Genomic DNA, 20,593 nt, shown 5'->3' with positions numbered 1-20,593 from the left:
AAAGAAAGTTGTGGGTAAATGTGGTCACTCTGATATGTTTAACCCCTTTACCCCCAAGGGTGGTTTGCACGTTAATGACCGGGCCAATTTTTACAATTCTGACCACTGTCCCTTTATGAGGTTATAACTCTGGAACGCTTCAATGGATCCTGGTGATTCTGACATTGTTTTCTCGTGACATATTGTACTTCATGACAATGGTAAAAATTATTTGATAGTACCTGCGTTTATTTGTGAAAAAAACGGAAATTTGGCGAAAATTATGAAAATTTCGCAATTTTCCAACTTTGAATTTTTATGCAATTAAATCACAGAGATATGTCACACAAAATACTTAATAAATAACATTTCCCACATGTCTACTTTACATCAGCACAATTTTGGAAACAAAATTTTTTTTTGTTAGGGAGTTATAAGGGTTAAAAGTTGACCAGCAATTTCTCATTTCTACAACACCATTTTATTTTAGGGACCACATCTCATTTGAAGTCATTTTGAGGGGTCTATATGATAGAAAATACCCAAGTGTGACACCATTCTAAAAACTACACCCCTCAAGGTGCTCAAAACCATATTCAAGAAGTTTATTAACCCTTCTGGTGCTTCACAGGAATTTTTTGAATGTTTAAATAAAAATGAACATTTAACTTTTTTTCACAAAAAATTTAATTCAGCTCCAATTTGTTTTATTTTACCAAGGGTAACAGGAGAAAATGGACCCCAAACATTGTTGTACAATTTGTCCTGAGTATGCCAATACCCCACATGTGGGGGTAAACCACTGTTTGGGCGCATGGCAGAGCTCGGAAGCGAAGGAGTGCCATTTGACTTTCAATGCAAAATTGACTGGAATTGAGATGGGACGCCATGTTTCGTTTGGAGAGCCCCTGATGTGGCTAAACATTGAAACCCCCCACAAGTGACACCATTTTGGAAAGTAGACCCCCTAAGGAACTTATCTAGAGGTGTGGTGAGCACTTTGACCCACCAAGTGCTTCACAGAAGTTTATAATGTAGAACCGTAAAAATAAAAAATCATATTTTTTCACAAAAATTATCTTTTTGCCCCCAATTTTTTATTTTCCCAAGGGTAAGAAAAGAAATTGGACCCCAAAAGTTGTTGTACAATTTGTCCTGAGTACGCTGATACCCCATATGTGGGGGTAAACCACTGTTTGGGTGGATGGGAGAGCTCGGAAGGGAAGGAGCGCCGTTTGACTTTTCAAAGCAAAATTGACAGGAATTGAGATGGGACGCTATGTTGCGTTTGAAGAGCCACTGATGTGCCTAAACATTGAAACCCCCCACAAATGACACCATTTTGGAAAGTAGACCCCCTAAGGAACTTATCTAGAGGTGTGGTGAGCACTTTGACCCACCAAGTGCTTCACAGAAGTTTATAATGCAGAGCCGTAAAATTAAAACAACATTTTTTTCCCACAAAAATTATTTTTTTAGCCCCCAGTTTTGTATTTTTCTGAGGGTAACAGGAGAAATTGGACCCCAAAATTTGTTGCCCAATTTGTCCTGAGTGCGATGATACACCATATGTGGGGGGAACCACTGTTTGGGCACATGGGAGGGCTCAGAAGGGAAGGAGTGCCATTTGAATGCAGACTTAGATGGAATGGTCTGCAGGTGTCATATTGCGTTTGCAGAGCCCCTAATGTACCTAAACAGTAGAAACCCCCCACAAGTGACACCATTTTGGAAAGTAGACCCCCTTAGGAACTTATCTAGATGTGTGCTGAGCGCTTTGACCCACCAAGGGCTTCACAGAAGTTTATAATGGAGAGCCGTAAAAATAAAACAAAAATTTTTTCCCACAAAAATTATTTTTTAGCCCCCAGTTTTGTATTTTCCCGAGGGTAACAGGAGAAATTCGACCCCACAATTTGTTGTCCAATTTGTCCTGAGTGCGCTGATACCCCATATGTGGGGGGGAACCACTGTTTGGGCGCATGGGAGGGCTCGGAAGGGAAGGGGCTCCATTTGGAATGAGGACTTAGATGGAATGGTCTGCAGGTGTCACATTGCATTTGCAGAGCCCCTAATGTACCTAAACAGTAGAAACCTCCCACAAGTGACACCATTTTGGAAACTAGACCCCCTAAGGAACTCATCTAGATGTGTTGTGATAGCTTTGAACCCCCAAGTGTTTCACTACAGTTTGTAACGCAGAGCCGTGAAAATTAAAAAAAAAAATCTTTCCCCCCCAAAATTATTTTTTAGCCCCCAGTTTTGTATTTTCCCGAGGGTAAGAGGAGAAATTCGACCCCAAAAGTTGTTGTCCAATTTGTCCTGAGTACGCTGATACCCCGTATGTTGGGGGAAACCACCGTTTGAGCGCATGGCAGAGCTCGGAAGGGAAGGAGCGCCATTTGGAATGCAGACTTAGATGGAATGGTCTGCAGACGTCACATTGCGTTTGCAGAACCCCTAATGTACCTAAACAGTAGAAACCCCCCACAAGTGACCCCATATTGGAAACTAGACCCCCCAGGGAACTAATCTAGATGTGTTGTGAGAACTTTGAACCCCCAAGTGTTTCACTACAGTTTATAACGCAGAGCCGTGAAAATAAAAAATCTTTTTTTTTCCCACAAAAAATATGTTTTAGCCCCGAGTTTTGTATTTTCCCAAGGGTAACAGGAGAAATTGGACCCCAAAAGTTGTTGTCCTATTTGTCCTGAGTACGCTGATACCCCATATGTTGGGGTAAACCCCTGTTTGGGCACACGGGAGAGCTCGGAAGGGAAGAAGCACTGTTTTACTTTTTCAACGCAGAATTGGCTGGAATTGAGATCGGACGCCATGTCGCGTTTGGAGAGCCCCTGATGTGCCTAAACAGTGGAAACCCCCCAATTATAACTGAAACCCTAATCCAAACACATCCCTAACCCTAATCCCAACAGTAACCCTAACCACACCTCTAACCCTGACACACCCCTAAACCTAATCCCAACCCTATTCCCAACCGTAAGTGTAATCTAAACCCTAACTGTAACTTTAGCCCCAACCCAAACTGTAGCCCTAGCCCTAACCCTAGCCCTAACCCTAATCCTAACCCTAGCCCTAACCCTAACCCTAACCCTAACCCTAGCCCTAACCCTAGCCCTAACCCTAGCCCTAACCCTAACCCTAGTCCTAACCCTAACCCTAGCCCTAACCCTAACCCTAGCCCTAACCCTAGCCCTAACCCTAACCCTAGCCCTAAACCTAACCCTAGCCCTAACCCTAGCCCTAACCCTAGCCCTAGCCCTAACCCTAGCCCTAACTCTAACCCTAGCCCTAATGGGAAAATGGAAATAAATACATTTTTTTAATTTTTCCCTAACTAAGGGGGTGATGAAGGGGGGTTTGATTTACTTTTATAGCGGGTTTTTTAGCGGATTTTTATGATTGGCAGCCGTCACACACTGAAAGACGCTTTTTATTGCAAAAAATATTTTTTGCGTTACCACATTTTGAGAGCTATAATTTTTCTATATTTTGGTCCACAGAGTCATGTGAGGTCTTGTTTTTTGCGGGACGAGTTGATATTTTTATTGGTAACATTTTCGGGCACGTGACATTTTTTGATCGCTTTTTATTCCGATTTTTGTGAGGCAGAATGACCAAAAACCAGCTATTCATGAATTTCTTTTGGGGGAGGCGTTTATACCGTTCCGCGTTTGGTAAAATTGATGAAGCAGTTTTATTCTTCGGGTCAGTACGATTACAGCGATACCTCATTTATATCATTTTTTTATGTTTTGGCGCTTTTATACGATAAAAACTATTTTATAGAAAAAATAATTATTTTTGCATCACTTTATTCTCAGGACTATAACTTTTTTATTTTTTTGCTGATGATGCTGTATGGCGGCTCGTTTTTTGCGGAACAAGATGACGTTTTCAGCGGTACCATGGTTAGTTATATCTGTCTTTTTGATCGCGTGTTATTCCACTTTTTGTTCGGCGGTATGATAATAAAGCGTTGTTTTTTGCCTCGTTTTTTTTTTTTTTTTCTTACGGTGTTTACTGAAGGGGTTAACTAGTGGGCCAGTTTTATAGGTCGGGCCGTTACGGACGCGGCGATACTAAATATGTGTACTTTTATTGTTTTTTTTTTTTTATTTAGATAAAGAAATGTATTTATGGGAATAATATTTTTTTTTTTTTTCATTATTTTGGAATATTTTTTTTTATTTTTTTTACACATTTGAAATTTTTTTTTTTTACTTTTTTACTTTGTCCCAGGGGGGGACATCACAGATCAGTGATCTGACAGTTTGCACAGCACTCTGTCAGATCACTGATCTGATAGGAGTGCAGGCTGCTTCACAGTGCCTGCTCTGAGCAGGCTCTGTGAAGCCACCTCCCTCCCTGCAGGACCCGGATCCGCGGCCATCTTGGATCCGGGGCTGGAGGGAGCAGGGAGGGAGGTGAGACCCTCGCAGCAACGCGATCACATCGCGTTGCTCCGGGGGTCTCAGGGAAGCCCGCAGGGAGCCCCCTCCCTGCGCGGTGCTTCCCTGCACCGCCGGCACATCGCGATCATCTTTGATCGCGGTGTGCCGGGGGTTAATGTGCCGGGGGCGGTCCGTGACCGCTCCTGGCACATAGTGCCGGATGTCAGCTGCGATAAACAGCTGACACCCGGCCGCGATCGGCGGCGCTCCCCCCGTGAGCGCTGCCGATCGCATATGACGTACTATTGCGTCCTTGGGAAGTAAAGCCCACCCCACATGGACGCAATAGTACGTCTAATGGCAGAAAGGGGTTAAGAACAGTTTTACTAATATTTCTATAGTTTGCCATGATTGGATTCTCATTTCTTGACCCTTTCTGTTTCCCTTCATTGAAGCCGCCTGCAGAGTGTAGTTTGTTTTTTACAGTTTATACAGGAAAGATATATATCTTGGTACAGTGTTAGCCAGTAGATAGAAAAATATTTAGAATTGAGAGTCCTCAGTGGTTGATGCCTTTTAATGGCTAACTGAAAAGATGGTAACAAATTGCAAGCTTTCGAGGCTACTCAGGTCTCTTCATCAGAGGCCCCCGTGGACATATCCCTGGCATACTTTGGGTAAAGAATCTATCCCTACTACTATTACTGATTTCTTATGTAATATAAAATTGAAGCCAGGTTGCTGAATATGCTCAGGCTATATGGGAAATGTGCACTACATACATGACTATGATCTATATAACTATATTTGTTCTTGAGAACCCATATTTTTAATATATTTTATGTCCTGCGGACATCCCAACTTTTGGCATGTGCGAGTGGTTGTAACCCCTCCTTTTCTTTTTTGTTGTCAGCGTTACCTGATTGTTTAATAAATATATTTTTGATAATTTGAACTATACTTGGGAGTTTTCGGTCGTGTTTTTTCTTGTTGCTTAGTGCGACTGTCTGCAGCTTCTGACATACCCGTGACAGGTGCAGTCCAGAAGACTGACGCAGCAAGAGAGAACACCGGAGTGTGAAGTTCTGGAAATAGAGAATGTTAGTCTCAGGTCATTTTCAGAATGGACAGGACTGATAGGGTGATAGACAGGGATGAGGGAGGAGGTATAGGGCAGTGTAGTACTGTGTAGAGCTTTGGTGGTGAGAGAGATAAGTAATATAGGAAGTGAAGGAAAGATCTGAGTCAAATATGCTGCTGGTCTTCACGCCGGGAAAGGTCAGAGAGGCCCGGCGCCTGCACTCTGCAGTACTTTTCTCTGCCCTCAACAGGACAGATACAGTACTCCTGCACCGGAGCCACAGCCTGAAGACAAGAAGAGGACGTCATCGTAAGAAGATGGGAGGCCCCGGACCGGACCGCAATGCCCATCGGATCGGACTGCCCACCCAGGTGAGTATAATCTAACCTCTTTTTATCATCTTTCAGGTTACATTGGGGGGATTATCTACAGCATTACAGAATGCTGTAGATAAGCCCCTGATGCCGGTGGGCTTAGCTCACCTTTTATTTTGGGGGTGACAGGATCCCTTTAACTTCTCCATCATAGCATTTTGGTGTACCTTGATGACATCCTTCTCTTTTCAAAGACCTTTCATACCCATTGGCAACACATATGCACTATAAAATACTTTTACCATGAAAAGTGTAACTTTCAATCTTGTGCTGCTTACGATACCCCCATATGTAGGTTTGAACTCAAAGAGGTTGTCCACTATTAGAAAACCCCGTCCTCATATACACAGTGCCAACATTATTATTATTAATTAGTATAGCATCATTTACTCCATTGTTGTGAATTCTGCTTTTGGGCTCCCTCCGGTGGTTGTAGGTGGTAATGCAGTTGTCCCAGGGCTGCAGTCATGGTCAGGTGTTTCTGCTGATTGTAATTCTGACTGGGGTATTTAGGTTTGCAGGATTCATTAGTCCTTGCCAGTTGTCAATGGTTCTTGGGAGGTGTTGGACCTCTGTCTGGTTTCTCCTGCTTAGCTGCCAATTCAGCAAAGATAAGTGTCTGTTTTTTTTCTATGGCACACATGCTGTGTGCTGAATTTTTTATTGTATTTCTGCTCTGTGTGTAGGATTCTCTGGAGTTGCAGATATACGTTCCACGTCTTTAGTTAGATGGAGGAATTTTTTGTATAATCTGCTGTGGATATTTTTGGAAGGGTTTTAATACTGACCGCACAGAACTCTGTCCTATCCTTTCCTATTTTAGCTAGAGTGGCCTCTTTTGCTAAATCCTGTTTTCTGCCTACGTGTGTCTTTCCTCTCCTACTCACAGTCAATATTCGTGGGGGACTGCCTATCCTTTGGGGTTCTGCTCTGAGGCAAGATAGTATTCCTATTTCCATCTATAGGGGTATTTAGTTCTCCGGCTGTGACGAGGTGTCTAGGGTTTGTTAGGCACACCCCACGGCTACTTCTAGTTGCGGTGTCAGATCAGGATTTGCGGTCAGTACAGTTACCACCTACTCCAGTGAAAGTTATTCATGTGGGGGGCGTGTCCGGATGCCGAGCTGAGCAGACGTGTGGTGAGGGAGCTCCTGCCATCTTCCAGCTATAAATAGCATAATATCACCCTGCATCACCGGGTTCCACAGTCAGCATGGGGCCCAGGAAACCTAGAAACACACAGCAACCAGCGGTGGACCAGCCAGCGCAGCGGACAGCTCTGGACACCTTCCTGGGCCTTGAACAGGTCCAGGGAGATACTCAGGCACCATCTTTACAGAGGCAGGTCGGTGAGGAGGGGGTTTCCCGGCGTGACACTCTGCATCAGGACAGCATTCAGGAGGCAGATGGCTGCGGGGAGGAGGAGGAGATCTCCCCCTCTACATCGGGGGAAGAGCCGTGCACAGAAGGAGCTGAACTTCATGGAGACCAGACCAGCACCGCTGCTGACAGCAGCCACGAGGTGAGGGGGAGGTGGGATGTGGGGCCCCCCTTCCTACACCCGTCTTATCAGCTCACACAAACAAACAGCTCCTCTTCACATCAGGAGGCCCATGGACGGAATATTACACAGGACACTGCCTATATCCAACCCCATCAGGGACACTACTCCTCTCATCATCCACATTCTTCAGTTAACTATCCTCCTAACTCACAGCCTGTTAGCAGCTTCAGGGGGCCTCCCCCTCCCTCCCAAGACTGGCAGTCTATTCTGGCATCCCTACCATCTAAAGAGGACTTTAAGATCCTTATCAGTGAGGTCAAAGACATATGCAGGGCAGAAATAGCCAATGTAAGACAAGATTTACAACACTTAAATGGGAGGATAGAAGCCCTGGAAGAGGAACATGACTCCACAAGAAAACACATGACAGAAATTCACCAGCTAGTGTCCTCACAACATAAAGTGATGGAGGAAATGCAGTCCCACTTAGAGGATTTGGACAATAGAGGACGCAGATGCAACATTCGTGTGAGAGGAGTGCCTGAGGTAGAGGACTCTGAATCTCCTGATCTGATCCTGCAGGACATCTTTAATAACATTCTGGGTGCACCTTCAACCAATATAACTAAGTTGGACAGAGCACATAGGGCGCTACAGCCTAAGAACATGTCTACTCAACCCCGAGATATTATATGCTGTGTTCACAACTTTACTACTAAAGAATTGATCATGTCCAAAGCCAGGACCCGGAACCAGATCCCCTCATTTCGGGGAACAGAGGTTCAGCTCTTTCCAGATCTCTCCCGTATTACCCTGCAGAAGCGGAGACACCTCAGGCCCCTGTTGTTAATACTCCAGGAACACCAAATTAAATATAGATGGGGGTTCCCATTTGCCCTGACAGCCAGGAAGGATGGAAAGTCTGCGTCTCTGCGCACCCCTGCTGATGTGACATCCTTCTGTACAACCCTAGAGATCCCAGCGGTTGACATTCCGCCATGGGTCCTGCATGTCCCTGGGGCTCCCCCTCCGCCGGTGTGGACCAAGATGGGGAGAGGAAGGCGCGGGGCGCGTGGGGGAGGTGGGGGGAGGGGTGGCTGCGCCCCGTCTTCCCCCCGTGCCCGTTGACTTGACTCTTAGTTTAGGCTTGTTTAGAACGGGCCGCGTACTCTCTTTTTCCCTAAGTCCCCCTTTCTGATTGGCCCCTCTGCTTTTTGGCCTGCGACGCTGGAAATGGGACATCCAAACCCCGCCGAGGGATGGATACAGTGCTGCCCCTGTGTGTCTGGAGCCGCATCATTTACTGAAACAATTGAAGCAGGTCACCCGGGAAGGCGGGTGGCGGGGGCTCCACCAGGGCCACTTCGGTTGCTTCTCAGTTGCCCCTTTCTTCACTTTGGAGGGGCGGCTGGCTGGTGATGAACTGGCTCTCTCGGATTCGGAGACTTCCACCTATCCTAGGGCTTCCCTGGGATTGATATTGAGACCTACTATTTCTACCACTCTGGCCCTCCGAGCCAAGAGTGGGTTTCCTCAGGGGATCCCTCTCCGGATTAAACCCCGGGTATCGTTCTCAATTGTTCTTCTATGTTTTTTCACTTTTTGGATATGTAATTTACTAACTGAGTGTCTATGTCTTCCCTTTTCCCTGCTGTTTTTATCCTACCCAACCATCCAAATTTCGTTTTCACCCTCGGTTCGATCCTTGACAGCCTTCATCTGGTGGACCAGCCGCGCTGAGATAACCTCTATGTTAACCTACACCTTCAAAGGTAACGGTCCCGACACCTGCACTACATTCCACTCAATACAACTAAGATGACTCGTATTGTATCTATTAACGTGCGGGGTCTTAATTCTCCCCGCAAGAGGAAATTGCTGTTACAGGAGCTGCGCTCCACTAGGGCAGATGTGGCCTTTATCCAAGAGACCCACTTTGACTCTACAGGCTCATTTAAGTTTGCCGCCCACTTATTTCCCCAACAATACCTAGCAAGCACGAATTCTAAAAAAGGGGGGGTTGCAATCCTGATTGCAAAAAACTGCCCCATACAAGTCACTGGAAATCACTCTGACCCTAAGGGACATTACGTGATCCTAGAGGCAAAGGTGGGGGGCTCTCCTCATATTCTCGCTAACATTTATGCCCCGAATGAGGGACAGATTCGCTTTTTGAGGGGGGTATTCTCACTAGTGGGGGGGCTTCCCCGCGCGGCAACGATAGTGGGTGGGGATTTCAATCTTCCATTCTCTGAAACATTTGACAGGCTCTCTCTCGGGGGGTTGCCGCCCTCTGACTCTGTAAAGAAGCTGTCTTTGGGCTTCCGGAGGATTATAAGATCTGAGGCTCTCTTTGACGCATGGAGGGTGGCACACCCTGGAGAGAGGGCCTTCACCTTCTTTTCGCACCCACACCGGACCCATACCAGGATCGATTACTTCTTTGTAAACTCTGCTATTCTTAAGAGGCTGGGGGGGGGTGGAACTGGGCTCCATTACTTGGTCAGATCATGCTCCTGTGATCATGGAACTTGAGGGAACCCACTCACGACCTAGATTTGGCCACTGGCGCTTAAATGAATCTCTACTCAAGGACCCGGAAGTTAGGGCCGCATTGCATAAGCAACTGGAGGAATTCTTCCAGCTCAATACGGGCTCGGTCTCCTCCCTGGGAGTTCTGTGGGAAGCACATAAGGCGGTGATGAGGGGCCATTGTATTAGGGAGGGTGCCAGGGCCAAGAGATCCGCAGGGGTCCAGAGGGCACATTTGACTTCTCAATTAAAGCTTCATGAGAGGAAACTCGCTGAATCTCCCTCTATGGCCGCTTTGAAAGAGGTGGTCAGACTAAGGGAAAAATTAAAAGATCTGGCGGTGGCGGGGGCGGAGAAGCTGCTAACTTTCTCTAGACAGAAATTCTATGAAAGGGGCAATAAGGCACATATCCTCCTGGCACGCCAGCTGAAGGAACGCTGCGCGGCTTCATGTCCTCAGGCCTTACGGGACGCTGCAGGGGTGACGCACTATCACCCTGATGCCATAGCTGACATTTTTTATAATTTCTACAAAAAACTGTACAATCTCGGTCCCCCATCGGCTGATGGTTCCCGGGGTTCAGGGGCTATTGGAGACTATCTTGCTACCTTAGATCTCCCCTCACTACCTAGTGAGGCGATTGAATCTTTAAATAGCGCAGTATCCCCCGAAGAGGTAGAGGAGGTTTTGGAGTCCCTACCCATGGGAAAATCACCTGGCCCTGATGGTCTGACGTATTTTTACTATAAGACATTCGCCAAAACACTTCTTCCTCACATGACCTCGGTATTTAACTCCTTCTTGCAAGGCGACCCAATCCCGTCCACAATGCTACATTCCCACCTCATCCTCCTTCCAAAGCCGCCTAGGGACCCCTTGGACTGTGCAAACTATAGGCCAATAGCCCTTTTGAATTCGGATTTGAAGGTGTTCACCAAGCTGCTGGCCTCCAGACTTAATAAATGGCTACCCTCGATTATTCATAAAGACCAAGTGGGCTTTATTCCATGCCGTCAGGGGGGTGATAACACTCGGAGGGTTGTCGACTTGGTGGACATCTCGAACCGAAAGAAATTGCAAACATTAGTACTGAGCCTCAACGCCGAGAAGGCTTTCGATCGCCTCTCCTGGCCATTCCTTTTTAGTACGATGCGGGTCTTTGGCATTTCTGGGGGATTTTTGTCCGCGCTGAGATCCCTATATAACCACGCTACAGCGGCCATAAAACTTCCTCTCTGTACATCTAAACCATTCACTATATCGAATGGCACCAGGCAGGGGTGCCCTTTGTCGCCTCTTCTGTTTGTCCTTTGCATAGAGCCCCTGGCAGCGTCCATACGACGGGACCCCAATATCTCTGGGGTGATGGTTGGGAGTAAATCTTTTAAGATCGCACTATTTGCGGATGATGTTCTATTGACGCTTACTAATCTCCACGTGTCCCTTCCGAACCTCATGAGGGCTTTGAGGAGATACGGGGACCTATCTGGATATAAAATCAATTCCAGCAAAACGGAGGCTATGCCGCTGAACATCCCCCCTGAGGTATGGGACCATCTACGCCTGAATTTTAAATTCAGGTGGAAACAGGATGCTGTGAAATATTTGGGGGTGAATATTACGTCCTCATATGAGACCCTCTACAAACTAAATTTCCCCTCCCTCTTTAAAGAATCAAAAGCCCGCCTAACTAAATGGCAATCACTTCCTCTCTCGTGGATGGGTCGGATAGCGGCGGTAAAAATGAGTCTTTTACCCAGATTGATCTACGCCTTTGAGAACCTCCCAGTTGGAGTTCCGGTCTCGGAACTGAATTCCCTTCAGGCGGCTATTATTAGGTTCATATGGCAACAAAAGCGCCATAGAGTGGCTAAGGAGGTTCTCACAGCTCATAAGACCAGGGGAGGGCTTTCTGTGCCAAATATTCTTAAATACTACTGGGCTACACACCTGAGGAGAATCCCCTGCTGGACGTCCCTATGGGCCTACAGCAGGTGGAATGAAATAGAGAAATTATGGCTTGCCCCAATACACCCTAACTCTCTTTTATGGTCGCCAGCACAATGTAAGTCCTTTCCACCCCTTCTAGGCCCCATGCAGTCCACTCGTGACATTTGGAACACCTGCACACGGAGATTCGCCCTCATGTCACCTTGCTCCCCCCTGGTGTCCTTCATCTATCATCCACAGCTCCCAGGCAGTTTAGAATCTCCTATGGTTCACCCTTGGCTTAAAGCAGGCCTATTTAGATTTGCGGACATTATAGACGGGGAGACCATGGAGATTCACTCCTTTGATTATCTTAAGCAACATTTCTCGATTTCCAACAGGGAATTCTTTCAATACCTACAAATTAGAGATTTTGCTAACTCCCTATATGGTAAAGCAGGAGCTTCTATCCCCACGGATTTCGAGAAAATTTGCAGGAGAGGTGTGAACACCAGGGGTCTGATTTCAGAAATTTACAACATTTTATCGGATCCACAGGATGGGTCTGGTGAATCTTTTCTATATATGCGCAAGTGGGAGGCCGCCTTGGAGCGGCGTATTTCTCCCCGAGAGTGGTCTGTCATTTGGAGGAATGCCGCAAAATCATCAGTGTGTACTCTCTACAGAGAAAATATCTATAAGATACTAATGCACTGGTATCACACTCCAGAGTTTCTGCATGGACTGAATCCCTCTATCCCTCCCTCCTGTTGGAGATGTGGGGGAAGCACTGGGTCTCTTGTCCACATATTTTGGTCATGCCCAAAAATTGTGCCCTTTTGGGGTCAGGTTAAGTCCCTCATAGATAAGGTATTGCATGCAGACATAGAACTAAACCCGCTAGTGCTTCTCCTGGGTCACGGGGCGCCGGGTATGGGCAAACTTTCCAATAGATTATTGCAACATATCCTTACGGCGGCCAGATGCCTGATTGCGCGTCTTTGGAGACAGCCGAGTCCCCCTTCGCTTCAGATCCTCCTTGGACGGATCATGGATGTCAGAAGGATGGAACACCTTACAGCCTTACTAAATGACTCGGTGGTGCGCTTCCAGGCTATATGGTCCCCGTGGGATTATTATGCAGCGGGATCCGACCTGTAGTGCGACTGAGTTCGGATTTGATTAATCGATTTAACTGAGGTTTTTCCCTTTTTTTTTTTTTTTTCCCCTCTCTCTTTCCTCCCTTCCCTCTACCCCTTATTGTCTTGTCTTTGTCATTTACGTCTTTGTAGAATTAAGGTCATTGATGGCCTTATATCGTCTATATTGTTTATATCGTTTACTGTTCATGCATTCTATACAGAAACTAAATGCTTGTAAGACCCTGTTTTGTTCTAAAATGTTTAATAAAATAAAAATTTTATGGTTAAAAAAAAAGTTATTCATGTGGCTCCAAGGTCACCGGATCATAACACTCCATGGCACCTTTTCGTGTGAAAAGAGGTAATAAAAAACAAGTGCAATAATCTTAAAAAATACAAGTCACCAACTGATACAGGAGGAGAGAGGACCCTGCCCACGAGGGCTGACAGTCTATAAGGGAATGGTGAGGATACAGTAGGTGAGCGTAGAGCTGGTCGTGCAAAGGAATGGTAATCGTAAACATAATACCCAAGCACATTTTCCCTAGACAATGAATGGGCAACACTTCGCATAATGATACAACATACTAATCCCACAGTTAAATACACTATGGTCAAACAAATGTCACATAGATATCTTAAAAAACAAAATATCTTTATTATAAATGGTTAAAATACATATAAATACACGAAAAGACAATAAACAAGGTGCCTCAAACCAACCAAAAAATCAGAGAAAGGTCAGCTGGGGCAAGACACGTAGTAAATACACAGGGAATTATCTATATGGACAATACACATGCATGGGGGGTTAGGTTACTGAAAAATAATCATGAACTATTATAGTTCAATGGCATATTGCTGCTATCCTTTGGCCATGCCAGCATATTTATAGTGGTATACTGCCATTGCCCATTAGCCATAAAAACATATTTGTAGGAATAATGAGACTAATCAACATTGCCACCTCTCAACATTCCTAATCAAAGTGTACATAAAAAAAAAATATATATATATATATTTATATATATATATATATATATATATATATATATACCGTATATACTCGAGTATAAGCCGACCCCCCTAATTTTGCCACAAAAAACTGGGAAAACGTATTGACTCGAGTATAAGCCTAGGGTGGAAATGCAGCATTTACCGGTGAATTTCAAAAATAAAAATAGATCATTATTTCCCCATAGCTGTGCCATACAGTGCTCTGCACCGTTCATATTTCCCCATAGATGTGCCATATACGGTGCTCTGCACCGTTCACTGTGCCCCATAGATGTGCCATATACGGTGCTCTGCACCGTTCACTGTGCCCCATAGATGTGCCATATACGGTGCTCTGCACCGTTCACTGTGCCCCATAGATGTGCCATATACGGTGCTCTGCACCGTTCACTGTGCCCCATAGATGTGCCATATACGGTGCTCTGCACCGTTCACTGTGCCCCATAGATGTGCCATATACGGTGCTCTGCACCGTTCACTGTGCCCCATAGATGTGCCATATACGGTGCTCTGCACCGTTCACTGTGCCCCATAGATGTGCCATATACGGTGCCCTGCACCGTTCACTGTGCCCCATAGATGCTCCACATAAATCTCTGCCGCCGCCGCTGCTGCAATAAAAAAAAAAAAACACATACTCACCTCCCTTGATTGCAGCTCCCGGCGTCTCGTTCCGGCGCCTCCATCTTCCCGGTGTCTCTGCTCTGACTGATCAGGCAGAGGGCGCCGCGCACACTATATGCGTCATCGCGCCCTCTGCCTGAACAGTCAGAGCGCAGACGCCGGGAAGATGGAGGCGCCGGCCGGGAAGATGGAGCGACGCTCGGCGGCTGGAATGAGGACAGGTGAATATGCTATACTTACCTAGTCCTGGCGATCCTCACGCTGTCCCTCTGCCTGGTCTTCGGTGCCGCAGCTTCATTCTCTATCAGCGGTCACCGGCACCGCTGATTAGAGGAATGAATAGGCGGCTCCACCCCTATGGGAGGTGGAGCGGCTTATTCATTTCTGTAATGAGCGGTCCCACGTGACTGCTGAAGAGGGGAAGAAGCTGCAGCACAGAAGACCGTGGGACGGCAGGGACAGCGCGAGGATCGCTGGGACTAGGTAAGTATGCCTCAGCGCCCTCACCCCCTCACCCGCCGACCCTGCCACCCACCTTGACTCGAGTATAAGCCGAGAGGGGCACTTTCAGCCCAAAATTTTGGGCTGAAAATCTCGGCTTATACTCGAGTATTTACGGTATATATATACACACACACACATAAACAATGCAATATTTCTGCTATGCAGTGAGGGGGCAAAACACGTAAATGTATTTATAGAATCATTGAATCATAGATTCTGTTTTGCCCCCTCACGGCGTAGCAGAAATATTGCATTTTTTATTTTTTATTTGGCCAGCAATGTCAAAGTATGTGCATGTGACTCAATACAGTCCTCAAAATACAGTGGCAGGGCTTGCACAAAACTGGGACCATATACCTATCATAATTCAAGTGCACTCAATGTGTCACAAAAATATTGCAGTCAAAGACAAGTAAACTTCCAACCACCCCACGCCATATACATATTACCTGGGTCTGCGCCGCTCCCAAGAATGCTCTGCCAAGTGGCACGCTGAACCTTCTAACCCCAGCGAGCGTTTCGCGATTGCTTCTTCCTGGGGATGTGTCTATACGGACTTATACAATCCACTAGCCAATGGAGTTTGAGGGGAGGGTGTTGTGAATTCTGTTATCGAACTCCCTCCTGTGGTCATGAATGGTACTTCGGCGAGTTCTGTCCATGGACTCCCTCTGGTGGCTGTGAGTGGAGCTGCTGCTTCTGAGGTTCCTTCCACAGGTGACGTAGTTTAGTCTTTGGCTGGCTGCTCTATTTAACTCCACTCAGATCGTTACTCCATGCCAGCTGTCAATGTTCTTGTACTGGTTCAGTTCGCTCTTGGATCTTTCTGGTGACCTGTCTACTCCAGCAGAAGCTAAGTCCCTGCTAGTTAATTATTTGTTCATTGTTTCCTTGTCCAGTTGGCTATCATGATTTTGCCTTGCTAGCTGGAAGCTCTGGGATGCAGAGTGGCACCTCCGCACCGTGAGTCGGTGCAGAGGTCTTTTTGCACACTCTGCGTGGTCTTTTGTAGTTTTTTGTGCTGACCGCAAAGATACCTTTCCTATCCTCAGTCTGTTTAGTAAGTCGGGCCTCCCTTTGCTGAAACCTGTTTCATTTCTGTGTTTGTGACTTTCATCTTAACTCACAGTCAATATATGTGGGGGGCTGCCTTTTCCTTTGGGGAATTTCTCTGAGGCAAGGTAGGCTTTATTTTCTATCTTTAGGGCTAGTTAGCTCTTAGGCTGTGAAGAGGCGTCTAGGTCGTGTTAGGTACGCTCCACGGCTATTTCTAGTTGTGTGATAGGATTAGGGGTTGCGGTCAGCAGAGCTCCCACTTCCCAGAGCTTGTCCTGTGTGAGTTTAACCATCAGGTCGTTCCGGGTGCTCCTAACCACCAGGTCCATAACAGGAGGGATAACACCACATGAGTCAGAGTAAGCACCCACTCAAATGGAATCTGCTGGTAACTATGCAACACAAAGTGCCGAGACGCTGTAAGCGCCCATCCGGATGGAATCCTGCTGGTAACTATGCAACACAAAGTGCCGAGACGCTGTAACCGCCCATCCGGATGGAATCCTGCTGATAACTATGCAACACAAAGTGCCGAGATGCTGTAACCGCCCATCTTCATCATGCTGGTAAGTATGCAGCACAGAGTAACCGAGACGCTGTCAGCGCCCACCGGATGGAGTCATGCTGATAGCTATAAGTCTCAGAGTGACCGGGACGCTGTAATCACCCACTCGAATGAAGTCATGCTAGAAAGTATGCAGCACAAACTAGCAGAGAAGCTATACATGCCCACCGGAAGGCATCAGACTGGTAACCATGTAAAAAGACAACAAACCCGATATCGGTAGATTGAGAAAAAACAGCAAACAGCCACATTGAAAAGGGTTAATGCCGATGCAAATCACAGTGGCGGATTCTTACAATTTACCAATATCTGCCAGCAGGTTATGCTGAATTCTCAAAAGCACCAAGAAACATGTGCAAACTAGAGAAAAAAATGTTCATAAAAATTATACCATCCGACCGACCAATAAAACTTAAAGGGACAGGCTAACAAACATAAAATCATCATGTAACTAATTGTAATGTGCTGCTGCAGTGCAGTATAGAGCAACCTCCACCAGGGGGTGCTGGTTAAGGAAAAGAGGTTGTACACACAGCGCAGCAACACTGAACAACAACACAGGTGTCACAGGTAATGAAAGGGACGTCAGACAAGCCAAGGTCATGCACGGAGATAGCAGCGCGGTACAGAAGGGGCGAGCAGAGAGTAGTCGGGGACAAGCAAGTAGTCAGAGCCTACCGGGAACGTGGTAACCAAAACATGAGACGTAAGACGGAGTCGGGGTACAAGCCAGAGGTCAGAATAAGTCATAAACGGGTGCAGGCAGACAAAGGCAAAAGGAACACTAGTACAAGTATCCAGGTCAGGTGCTCAAACCGTGCAGCATGAACTATAGCTGACACTAGCCCACAGGCTGCAGCGGACTTAAATAGCTCAGCCAGCTTCAAAGTGAGGCAGAGGGGATTAACTCCCACATGACCATTCCAGAGATAAGACAGCTGAACATAAACTCAGAACTGGATCATGACACTAATCATACGAATGGAGTCACATTTGTTATTATACCGCACCACCTAACATGAAAGGCACTGCAAATCGGCCAAAAACAGGCAATAATCAAACACATTGGATACCCATAAAGATATACACATTTAATGTATGTACATTGAACTAATACAGTGTAATGTGCAAATATATGGCTTAGAAGACTATAAAAATGTAGACATGTGAATGAAAATAGAATAGTGATACAATTGTGACCATCTCATACCAAAAACAGCACTAATGTGTACTACTACCTACATGAGAAGTGGAATTCGTGCACCCCCTGACGAAGGAACAGCGCTTCCGAAACGTGCGTCGGGGTGCACAGAACAACTCCCCCATTTTCATAAGTAACTGACTCCTGACAGCATTCACATATAGCACCTTAATACAGCATTTTCTTCTATGCACATTATGCACTTTAATTGATTTCTCAGGATACCTGATTTTTGTAGAGGAGATGCACATTGTATGCACTTTTTATTAGATTTTTGGTTAGATTTTCTGGCACAAGCACTTTCTGATATGTGCAATATGGTCTTGTAATATATATATTGAGTCCTTGGGGGTATCATATATTATATATTATAAAATGGAGTGACCTGCTACACAATGATTTGATACGTGCACATTATATACTATACTATACTATATATACACACACATTTATGAAATATAATGGTTGTATATTTTAATGGTTTTCTATTGTCACTGAATAAATAAACATATATATTTTAAATATTTCCTGTTGTGTTGGTCCTGGTTCTGGTTGGAGTACGGTTCTTTTAATCTCTTTTAGTGGTTTCACTATACTGTGTGCACATATGGTGATCTCCTGGTATTTTAATAATTTAAATATTTTTATACAAACTACGGGAATTTTTTTTATATAATACTGAGGTGTCGCTTCTGTGTTTAATTAATTACATTCATTGCTTTGTATGTCCGTCGGGGGCCCCCTCCCGCTCTGGGCCCCTGTGCGGTTGCACAGGTTGAGCAGGCGGTATGTCCGCCGATGACCATAGGCATATGAAGGCTTCATTTTACAGGACATGTTTTAGTTTTGAATGAGACCATTTATTTTACTATACATTGTACTGGCTGGAGAATTGGAAACATTTCAGTGAAAAAGAGAAAAAAAAGGAAAAATTTTCCATTCTAGTATGCTTATGGCAACATTGAACTTGTATTGTTTTCATGTTTTTTTTTATTTCCGTGGCGCAAAAAAATCCAGAAATTTGTAAAAATATTTTTTTGTTTGTGTCACCATTTTCTGAATCCAGTAACTTTGTTTTTGCGTCAACAGAGATTTATGAACATTTGTTTATTGTGATGTAAGTTGATGCAGTCAGATGACTGTATTAATCGTGCGATGATCGCATCATGTTGCAATTCTTGGACTGGCCCTCGGCTCTCCTGACCTTAGCTTGACAGCATGTATCTGTATACAGCTGTAACACTCAGGTCAGCAGAGCTGACGGTCAGTCCGAGGATTGAGATGCAATGTGATTAGAGATCAGCAAGCACTAAAATGCTCAGGCTCTCGTTGCTCGAACCAAGCAATTCCTAATAGTCGCATGCTCGTTTCCAATAACCAGTTTAATGGGAGTCAATGAGAAAACCGAACATTTTTCCAGCAGACCCTATAAAGAGGTCTGGGGGGGCAATGAAAATGTTCAAATGGATGAAAAAAAGTGCTGAATGGACGGAGAACAGCATGGGGAAGACCCCTGGAAGCAGCGTTGGACTGGAGCACCTTGGACCCACCAAAGAAAATCATTCTTGGGGCCCACTATGTAGCTAAATAGAAATAAATACAAGACCACCAATTGTGCGGTAAAACACGCTAATATCAGGGTATATCAGGGCATAGGCAGCATCAATAGTAAAAAGTTGGTCACACAGGGTTAATAGCAGCCTTAACGGACTGCGTTACACCGCGGCGTAATGCGGTGTAACTCAGCCATTAACCCTGTGTGAGCGCTGACTGGAGGGGAGCATGGAGGGGGCACTGACAGAGAGTAGGAAGGGGCAAATTCACGGCAGGACTGTGCCCGTCGCTGATTGGTCGCTTCCTCCGGCCACGACCAATCAGCGACGCGAGATTTCCGTGACAGACAGACAAACAGACGGAAGTGCCCCTTAGACGATTATATATATAGATTAACCCGATCACTAAACGGTGTAACAAGAAAAAAAAAGTCAAAACGCCAAAATTACGTTTTTTTTGGTCGCTGCTACATTCCATTAAAATGCAATAACGGGTGATCAAAAGATCGTATCTGCACCAAAATGGCATCATTAAAACGTCAGCTCGGTGGGCAAAAAATAAGCCCTCACCCAACCCAAGATCATGAAAAGTGGAGACGCTACGAGTATAGGAAAATGGCAATTTTTTTTTCTTTTCTTTTTTTTTTCTTTTTACAAACCTTGGAATTTATTTCACCACTTAGATAAAAGAAAGAACCTAGACATGTTTGGAGAATCATAATGGCTAGTCAGTTTTAGCATTTAGTGAACATGGGAAAAAAGCAAAACAAAAAAACAATTGTGGAATTGCACTTTTCTTGCAATTTCACTTCACTTGGAATTTTTTTTCTCGTTTTCCAGTACTCGATAAGTTAAAACCAATGGTGTTGTTCAAAAGTACAACTTGTCCGGCAAAAAAACAGCCCTCACATGGCCATTTTGACCAAAAAGTAAATAAAAGTTTACTTACAGAACCTCGTTGGATAAACATCATGCCAGTTGTTGTCGGCGCTACAGTCTTGGCGGGAACAGGCAGCACACAGGCATTTGCATATTTGGGGGCAGTGTTCTGGATCACTGCGTTGAGAAACACGTGATGGTGTCTCTGCGGTGTTGGATGTTTTGGTCTCCACGAGG

At 45.4% G+C, this 20,593-nt stretch overlaps 1 protein-coding gene across 2 annotated transcripts in view; it reads right to left on the bottom strand.

Moving 5' to 3' along the window:
• The window catches only part of ABCG4 (ATP binding cassette subfamily G member 4), a 99,249-nt gene that overhangs the window by 42,285 nt on the left and 36,371 nt on the right, over positions 1-20,593 (bottom strand). The window lies entirely within an intron of this gene.

The sequence above is a fragment of the Ranitomeya imitator genome, chromosome 10, assembly GCF_032444005.1.
Source record: "Ranitomeya imitator isolate aRanImi1 chromosome 10, aRanImi1.pri, whole genome shotgun sequence".
Lineage (NCBI taxonomy): Eukaryota > Metazoa > Chordata > Amphibia > Anura > Dendrobatidae > Ranitomeya > Ranitomeya imitator.
Note: the sequence above shows the minus strand (reverse complement) of the source record. Positions and strands in the feature narration are given on the sequence as shown.